This window comes from Gossypium raimondii, chromosome 13 (assembly GCF_025698545.1).
Source record: "Gossypium raimondii isolate GPD5lz chromosome 13, ASM2569854v1, whole genome shotgun sequence".
NCBI lineage: Eukaryota > Viridiplantae > Streptophyta > Magnoliopsida > Malvales > Malvaceae > Gossypium > Gossypium raimondii.
The window spans coordinates 47,098,488-47,108,957 of record NC_068577.1 but is presented as its reverse complement, the minus strand read 5'-3'; positions in this window follow the sequence as shown (position 1 = coordinate 47,108,957).

Below are 10,470 nucleotides of genomic sequence, written 5' to 3'. Positions count from 1 at the left end.
TGTTTATTACTTGTTATTGTGTATACATGATTGATTTTATGTATATATATATATATATATTTGTATTCTTATTTATTTATCTTTTTGTTTTTGCCCATATTATTTTCATTTACATTATCATAATTGTTATTCCATTACATCAATTTTTATCCAGATTCGTAAAAAAGAAAATTTTGAAAATAAAAGCAATCCTCAGTATTTGGGATCTTCAAAAGGATTGAGCCCTAACGCATTGGGTTCCAATTTTTTTTCGTTGAATCTAAATAATCGAGAATGCTCTTTAATTAAAAACATAAATAAAAAGCTCATTATCGGAAATTCAATACGTTGTGTCCTAACGCATTGGATATGACACGTTGTTTTCTAGAGATGAGAATTTTTTCTAAAAAATAATAAAAGTAATATTCAATGTTTAGAATTTTGAGAAATTGTGTCCTAACGTGTTGGGCTGCGATTTCTTCATCTGACTTAAACAATTGAATATCCTTTTGAATTTTATTGCAAGAGTTTTTTAGACAAGCTCATCTTTGGGGAGGGGAAATATCACGCCCTAACTCATTGGGTGTGACATTTTCTCCCTCTAAAATAAGAGGGTCTTAACGTGTAATTTGATTTATACAAGTTTTTTAACAAAGGATCGTATTTTAAAACTCTTCACAGTTTTCAATCTTTGACTCTAAGACATTAATTAATCAACTAGGTACCAATTTTGGGCATTACGAGGGTGCTAATCCTTCCTCGTACGTAACCGACTCCCGAACCTGTTTTTCTGAATTTCGTGGACCAAAATCGTTGTTTTAATAAAATAAAATCGTTTATTAAAAACAAACACTTTTCAAGGTGATCCGATCACACCTCCTCAAAAAAGATTGGTGGTGACTCCCGTTTTCGTTTTCTTTTTCAAAATCTAAGTCGACCCCGTTTTATCAAAAAATGGTGTCAACAATATTGATTACAATTTTACCACTTTTACAATTTAGTCATTGTACCTTAATTAACTAGCCAATTGACAAATTAAAGGACCAAAATTTAATTAAATTTTATATTAATTTCATAAATATTAAATATTAAAATTTAATAATAATATTTATGGGCCCAATCATCTGAAATTAGGTTCCAAAATTACTGTTTCTAACACCACTAAAAAATGAGTTGTTACAAAGAGTATGATTTAAGTACCAATTTGTGGGTTAAACTTTTTTTAATGTATAAAAGATGTTCCACATGATATACTTTGAAAATAAATTTAATTGACTATGGAGAAAATTCTCTCTACTGAAGAAAAGGAGGAGCTGGAAAAATCAAACAGAAAGATGAACACGAATGATAGAGAGGAGACCCTAACTAACGATGTAAGGGTAAGCGTTCGATCAAATCGAGTGGAAAATATCGAGTTAATTGATTTCATGAGTCCTATTTTATCATCTTAACTCAATTTGGAATTTTTTTTCGAATCGATCGAGTAAGATGAAATTCGAGTTGAGTTAAATCTAGTGAAATTGTTTGAGTTAAATTAAAAAATTGAACATGTCAAATAAAAATATTATTATAGTATAATTAATTCCACGTTAGATCACATAAATTTGAGACCATATATATTTGAAAAAATTTTCAAAGAAAAAAAAGATACTTGAGTATGATAATTTTGAATCATTAATTAGGTCCCCAAAATATTATTTTAGAAAAAATTTAAAATTTAAACTTTTATATATTTTTATAATTTTAAAATTTTAAAATTTGAAATTTTATTAATATTTTGAATTTTAAAATTATTTTAAATTTTAAAAATTATTTTGATTTTTTGTAATTTTGTTGAGAGAAAGACCAATTTGCTTATTTTCAAAGTTGATAAAGACCAAAAGAGTATTTACACAAATCTGTTATTCGAATTCTTCGAGTTATTCGAATTGTGAAATTCAACTCAACTCGAACTCAAAACTCGAAACTCGAATCAAGTTATTCAAGTTTACTCGAATAATTCAAATAACTCAATTTGATTAACTTGAAATTCAAATTTTTTTTAAATCTTTTCGAATCGAATCAAGTTTTGATCACCCTTATAACAACGAACAAGGTGGGAGGGTAATGTCATTCAAAGATTCTTTACTTTGCCTCAACTATGGGGATATAATGGAAAGGCTCACCGAAAGGGGTACTAAAGTGATGGATATGGATTCTGAAAGTGAGGATGAACCCAATGAGAGCGACCATGATGATAATATAGTCAACATCTCCCTATCAAAATCATAACAATTTTTGAAGACGATTGGGTTTAAATACCTTTCCTACAAACTAGAACAATTATGACATCCTAAATATGTGATGAGAACTATAGACTTGTGTCAGGATTATTTCTTAGTGAAGTTGGGAAACAGAGAAGACCATGAATTTTTGATAAATGGAAGACCACAGTTTGATGGGGGCAGGTTTTTACATTTAAAGAATGGGTCCCAATTTTTCGAGCACCGGAGGCTTCATTGAAGACGGTAGCAGTCTGGATAAAGTTATTGGAGCTGCTGATTGAGTACTATGACCCCAATATTCTCTCAAAAATAGGTAAGGGGTTAGGCGTATTCTAAAAATTGATAACCTCACCATGAGGGGTGAGAGAGAAAAATTTGCAATACTTTGTATCCAAGTCGACCTAGACAAGCCGCTAGCTCAATTGGTGGTCATGGATGGTAGACGACAAGATATAGAGAATGAATGTGTTTATATTCTTTGTTTTTAGTGTGGAATTATCAGGCATAAAACAAGTAAATGTCTTTTAACAATTTCAGACGAAAAACAAGTTGACACACCGTAGAGCAACTGCAGGCGAAGTTACTAAATTGGAAAAAGATGGCAGCAGAGGTACCCTAAGTAAAGATGACACAAATAAAGATCATGGGTACAAATGAGTCAACAAAGTGTGTAATTTGAGTCTTTTATTGACCTTAGGGGCCAAATGGGGCCTAAGGGTGAGATAATATACTTTTTGAGCATACATGAGACCATTAAAAGGTGTGCTAACCCAATACTAGTTGCTGTGTTGCAACATAGAGCACTGGATGTCACAACATATGGAGTAGAATAGAAGAATTTCAAGACTGCCTTCAATGTCGTGACACAGCCTAAGGATGTCGCGACACACCCCTGAAGACACCTTGAAGATGTAGCTTACTGCCCTCGATGTCACAAGACAGGACCAGGTGTGTCGCGACATCACCTCTGTACGGGAAATAATTACAAGCCAGGTATATTTTGGTCTGCACAATCAAACATTAAGCACGAGGACGACAGCTGACCTATGGTTAAGGACGATAGCCACTCTAAAGTCTATAAATAGGCTTATTAACACATGTTATGGATAACTTTGATATTGTATAATTTTATTTTTCGATTTAGTCTTTAGTTTTTCTCTTTTCTTAGGTTTTAGGTTTATTTCAGTTTTTGTTATTTACTTCTGTGGAAGAAATCAGATTTGTGAAACATAATCAAACTCTGTGAGGATTATGCACTCAATTTTACAAATCAGGCTTCTTCTAAACTTTATACTCTTGAATTATTATTCATGCCGACTCTTTCTATTAAGTTTATATTGTTTATGAGATCCATGAGGAACTAATCCTCCTGTGAGGGATTAGCGAGTGGAGGTATGATTAATTAACTATTTTGTAGGGATTCTCTTAGCGGATTAGCTGTTCAGGAAAAGAAAAACCTAAACCATGGGCCTGACAACCTAAGAAGTCATTAAGGTGGGAATTAACCCAAATTTAGTATGGTCTATCTGTGAACACCTTAACCCTGAATCGATTTGGACTGTGAGGTCAAGAGATAAGTAGTTCTTGCCGACTCGTTATTTTAGTGGAAGGTCAAAATATCCTACTGGGATATTAACTAGTTGATTGACCAAAAAACCCGAAGCAACAATTGATTATGATTACTGAAGCAAGCTAATCACCCATATTCAGATTTGATACATTCTATTATTTAATTTCTCGTGATTTATTTATTTATTTCTTTTATTTTATTGTTATTATTAAAAATCACAAGAAACTTTCTGTTTATTTCATTATAATATAATTTATCTAAAGTACTAATTAGATCTATTTATGCTTAGATTAGGATTAATTTGATGCTTGCCTCAATTGGGTACGATCCTTGGAGTACTCATCTACTCTGTTGTAACTATATTACAACCTGACCCATATATTTACGGATGCCGCCTTTTCATATCTTTTGTGCAGGATTTCTACTTTGGAAGTTGGTATGTCCGGAGGTGGTAAGGTCCTTAGATGATAGTTTAACCAAGAAAACCTAGGTAAATAAGGAAATCTGGGCTACTAGTAGGGCTCAATAAATATGGAGAAGGAAGAGCCAAAAACAAAATAAAAAGAGAAGACCTAGAGGGCAAAGCGTCGGATAAGGCCCCCTAGCTCTCCTATTAGAAAAATCCAAATTATCACTTAGAAAAAAATTCAAAGGTCAGAAAAAACCAAAGTTCTCTTTACAAGAGAGGCAACTTTTGTTTCTAAAGGGTAGGTTCCAAAACTAAGGAAAAGAAAGAACAATTCACTAATAATATCAGGTAGAATGAAGGAAAATCAGGCCCCAAATATAGGGACTATCCTAAATATTACAAAATTATGAAAATCAGCTAAATTCAAAATTAGGGGTCTAGCCTCCGAAGGAAAAGATAATTAGAAATCAATTCTTTGTTTGAAGCAAAATATGAAAAATCATGAACAATCAAATGTCAGATTCTGGAGATCATGTTAGACAATGCTCTTATAGTAAAAACATTGGTGTTTTGAATCATATCTCATCAGGTAATAACAAATCCAAAGAGTATATCTCTAAGTCTTCTTCATTGTCGTACTATGATTCTTCAAAGAATGATAAACGATGGACAAATTTGATGTAGGAGCCAAATAAGAAGAGGGTCAAGCTTATTGAGAATGAGACCAACCAAACGAGGGTTATCACTCAATAGATGAAATTGTTTCCTTTGAGACCAAGAATCCTTACCGACTCACTTACTGCGTAGGGTTCTGATCTGGGAAAGGAAAGAAGGAACAAGGTCGGGGTTTTCAAGAAGAAACCAAGTAAATCTATCTCACTAAGAAGTCGTGAGTTTAACCCAATGGTCAAACATACATCATGTAGCTAGTTGGTTTTCCCCATCGATGTAGATATTTTCAATGCCTATTCTAATATATCCAAGGTTCATCTCGATCAGATACTTGACCCAAAGTAAGATCGTTTAGAACTCAGAGGAAGACCTTAAATGGCTTATCAATATTCTAACAGTCAAATTTTGGGAATACCCTTTGGAAATCCATCTATCAAGTATTCATTTATTGATTCAAAAGCTAATTCTGATTCCGTGATTACACCAAATCAACTTGAAAGCAACTACATTGGTGATTAATGAGATGAACTCTCTACTTCATAAAATTGAGTTATGCCTAACTCGAACTCCACTACTAATAAGGAACTGAGCTCTCATGACACATCTGCCTCTACAAATTCAAAATCAAATGTTAATGATCACATGGAACTATAAAAGTGTTCGAAGTGTAGGCTTTACAAACACTGTTAAAGATTTTCTTGCGGTTCACCACCCTCCAATCATGATTATCTTTGAAATAAAAATGAAAGGCATTGATGTTCCTAGAATTATCTCTCAACTTCCATTCAGCTGTTGATTGGATACTAATACCATAAGTTACAGTGAAAGATTGTGAATGCTCTAGAACTCAAATATTATCTCTATTATCGAGTTGACTGACACGAAACAAGAGATTCATGCTCTTGTCAAGGTACGTGACTCTCATTTCTCGTGGTTACTTTCATCAATTTATGTTAGTAATTATTTTAAGTTCCATAAACTAATTTGGAATAATCTTAATATTATTTCTCAAAGCTATAATCTCTTGTGGCTTATGATAGGTGACTTCAATAAATTCCTCTCTAATGTGAATAAAAAAGAGGGGAGGTCGGCCTCTCCTACTAATCTGTCGTAATTTCATATGTCAAGTTAAGCTCCCTAGTACACTTAAAGAGCTTGTTTCCAAGCAATTTATATGTTTTTGTCGTGTTTTTACTTACTTTTCATTCTTTGCTTTAATAAGTGAAATAGTGTGTTTTATGTCTTTTTTGAGACATGAAATGGCCAAATGTGCCATAGAGGCCCTAACATTTGATTGAGTGTTGTAGGGAGTCAACAATGGCCTGGACGTGAATGAAAACATCACTTAGCAGGGGGTATCATGATATCAAAGTATGAAAGTTGTGATACCCTTGACAGTGTTGAAACGAGAAGAATTGAAGCCATCTATAGTGATATTGCAATACCAGCTTTGGGTATCGCGATTCCCAACCTCCTAATAACCCTCTAATTTAATATTGTTGTGGGTATCGCGATACCACTGTATGGGTATCACAATACTACTATCATGAAGAGACAAAAATTGACTGTAGGGGTAGTCCTTGTCCAACTTCAATACCAATCAAATTTAGAGTTTGAGGGTAGCTAGGAGAAATTTCTTCCGTTGGTTGAATTTGCATACAATAATAGTTATCATGCAAGTACTAAAATGGCGTCGTATGAAGCTTTGTATGGTCGAAAATGTAGAATTCTATTATATTGAACTGAGTTGAATGAGAAAAAGCTATTCAGTGTTGATTTGATTCAAGAAACCGAAGAAAAGGTCAAAGTAATATGTGATAGTTTGAAAGCTGCTTTTGATTGTCAAAAATCTTATGCAGATTTGAAAAGAAAAGATATTGAAGTTCAAGTCGGTGACAGAATGTTTTTAAAAGTATCGCCTTGGAGAAAAGCCCTTCATTTTAGCCGAAATGGAAAGCTTAGTCCATGATTTATCGGGCCGTATGAGATCGTCGAGAGGATTGAGCCAATGGCTTATCGTTTGGCTTTACCGTCTGAGTTAGAGAAAATACATGATGTGTTTCATGTATCAATGTTACAGAAGTATTGATCAGACTCTTTACACATGATTTCACCTGTTGATGTTGAAATTCAGCCAGATATATCATACATTGGAGAACCGATCAGAATTTTAGCTCGGGAAGTTAAAGAGTTAATGAATAAACGTATAGCTTTAGTTAATGTTCTTTGGCAACATCATGGAATCGAGGAAGCTACTTGGGAACCGGAAGAAGCTGTGAAAGTGCAATACTCGAACTTATTTTCTGGTAAGATTTTCGGGGACGAAAATTCCTTTAGGAGGGAGAGTTATAACAACTCGTTTTCGGTGGTGTCAAAAATAGTGGTTTTGGGACCACAATTTCGACGAGTGAATTATTATTTTAATATTTATTTAATGACTATGAAATTATATTAAGGTCATATTAAAGTTTCGTTAAGAAATTTTAATGAGGCTAAATAACTATGGAAAGGAAAGCTAATGGACTTATATGGTAAATATACCATATTTAAAGTTAGTAGATGTTTATGGAAAGTTAATATGATAGTTTAAATGAATCATTAAGGTTAAAATAGTAATTTGGCAAATAAAATGAAAGCTAAGTAAATAAAAGATAAAAGAAAGATGACATCTTCTCCATCTTTGTTTCAAAACCTAAATAGCCATTAAAGGAGGAGGAGAATTTGGCTAAGGCTTATTTCATATGCATGGTATGCAATTTGTGCCCGTTTTTAATGATTTTTATGTTTTTGTGATTATATTAGCTTAATCTAGCTAGTCTGGAGGTTAATTTTTAAAACTGTTAAAGGTTAAGGGACTTGTCATTGATGCTTTTGAATGTGTTTTGAAGTTATTTGATAGATTATCAATCTTGGTTGTAAAATAAACATGTTTTGTTAAGTGATTTTTGATAAAATTGTATTTAGGATTAAATTATTGAAAGTGTAAATCCATGGATTTTATTGTGAATTTTGTTAATTATGGGTTGTTTCAAGGTCCTTGTAACTTTGATTAATATAGATTTAGGTTAAAATGGTTAAATTTCAAATTATGAGCTTAAGGACTAAATTGTGAAAAGTTAAAATGTTAAGGGTAATTTGTAATTTTACATAAACATGAATTATGGATTAAATTGAATATTAGAAGTACTTAATTGAATGAAATTATTTATTTAGATTAAGATAAACCACAATCGGACTTAAATCGAAGAAATGCTAAAGCTTCGAATTAGTGTTCGATTCTACTTCTATGATCAAAGTTATCGAGGTAAGTTCGTATGAATTATGATCGTATTTATGTTAGCTAAATTGATTAATTGATATGTTGTTTTAATAAACGGATTTGAAATCGTATATGTATCGATATATGAATAATTATCGGATGACGAGTCCTGTTTGAACCTTAAGAATTCTTAGGATACGAATGACATGTCATTAGGGATTTCTTGTTTTGGGTGCAGGGCTTGAATGTCCTATTGATGGCTGAGGTCCTGCATTTGCTGCGAATTCTCCACAGCTCGTGTGAGCAGTGTCATGTAGCTTACATTCTGACCCACAACTTGTGTGAGCATTATTGAAAAGGAAATGTTACGGTTATGTGGAAAGGCACACTATGTGTGTTAGTATTCCCGAGTATCTGATGCAATTCTAAATGGTTCAACAGGTAAGAAAAGGAATGGCATGGTAAGTATACAATGTGATATTGATTCACAATCTATGAAAAGGCAATTGTAATATATGATGTGCATATGGAAATCTACTTATGTTATGGTTGAGTTCATATTTATCATGAATAAGCTTACTAACTTGTGTATTGATGATGTTTGTATAGGCTTTTACTAAGCTTATGGTCTTGGTAATGACATTATGTTATTTCTATAAATTGTGTTAATGAAATGGTAAGTTTTGTTTAATTTTATACGAGCTTACTAAGCACTCGTTACTTACGTAGTTACTTTTCTTTGTTTTATAGATTATCGGAAGCGCGATCGGTTTGAAGCTTGTTAGAGACCTATTACACTATCCAGCAGTCATTTGGGTAGTTTTTTAGTATATTTGGCCAAGGCCAATAGTGGCATGTATAGGATCTTTGTAATGATATTTCTTGAATGTGTAATTGATGTTTTGGCATGTTTATGCTTTTGAAGTTATGTTTGGTTTGATGAACTTTAATGCCTTACCAAGTTGTGTCATTTTAGTCACTTTTAAGTGCTTGTATATAAGACCCTTTTGGTATGTTTTTGATGGCATGTAAATGGTCATTTGATATGTCTTTTGATAGATAAATGAACTAGGTTTTGTGCTTAAGATATGGTTATATTGACTTGATTTGGTTATTGATGTTTTGGTATAATTGTGATGCCTTTGAACGGCATATTGGTTAGATGATTTGGGATGTTTGTAATGGTATGTTAGGTGTGTGTGAATGATGTTTTAAATCCCTTGAATGTATGCTCAAATGGTATGGATGACTAGGTGTAATTTGGCCTTGAAATGGCATGAATTTAGGGTCAAATTATGGATCACACAGCCTGGGACACAGGTTGTCACACGGCCGTGTGACACACACAACCTGGTGACATGGTCGTGTGTCATTTGAAATTTCTTAGTGTTTCAAATCAGTGAGTTACACGACCATATGACCCTACTCAATGAGTTACACGGGAGAGGACACAGGTTGGGACACGGCCATGTGACCCTTATTTTCACATTTTTGCACATTTTTCTTAAAACTTTTGTTTTGTTCCAAATTAGTCCTAAATTGTTTCTAAGCTATTTTTAGGGCCTCAAAGGCTCGATTTAGGGATCAAATGCATATGTTTGATATAATTCTGATTGAGACTTATTTATTAAATGTTATGACAAAAAATGGTTTTTGACTGTACTGTAATGCTCCGTAACCCTAATTTGGCGATAGAGACGGGTTAAGGGTGTTACATTTAGCTAGCTAGACTCATTCATTGCATGCTTGTCGAGTAGGAATCATTAAATTGCTTACTCATTTGGGTTCGATCCTTGGAATACTCTAGTGTTCCATTGACATTACAAATATTAAAACTGACCTATCACACTTGCAAATACTGCAACATTATTGATTGTTGTAGTGTGCACGTATGCCAGGACGAGCAGTCACCTAGTAGAATGAGAGAATTTTTTATGAGGTTTTAAACTGCTACGAAATTATGGATCTTAGATTTAGAGGCCCAAGATTCACTTGGTCTTACTTATGATTGGCAAGTCAACTAATTCAGGAGCGAATTGACATGGTTTTTACTAATTATAACTAGTGCTTGGTATTCAAGGATGCCACTGTTACCCATCTTCACATGACCAAGCCAGACCATAAACTGGTATTGGTTAAATTTTGTGACAAGCCTTTTCACAATTGGAATAAGCCATTTCGTTTCCAAAAAATGTGGCTTGATGACCCAAAGTTTAACCAATTCTTGTTTAAGTTTGGCATTCAAGTAACCTTAATCTCCCCAATACACTAAAGGTCCTAGCCACTAAACTTACTTCTTGAAATCGTATCTCTTTTG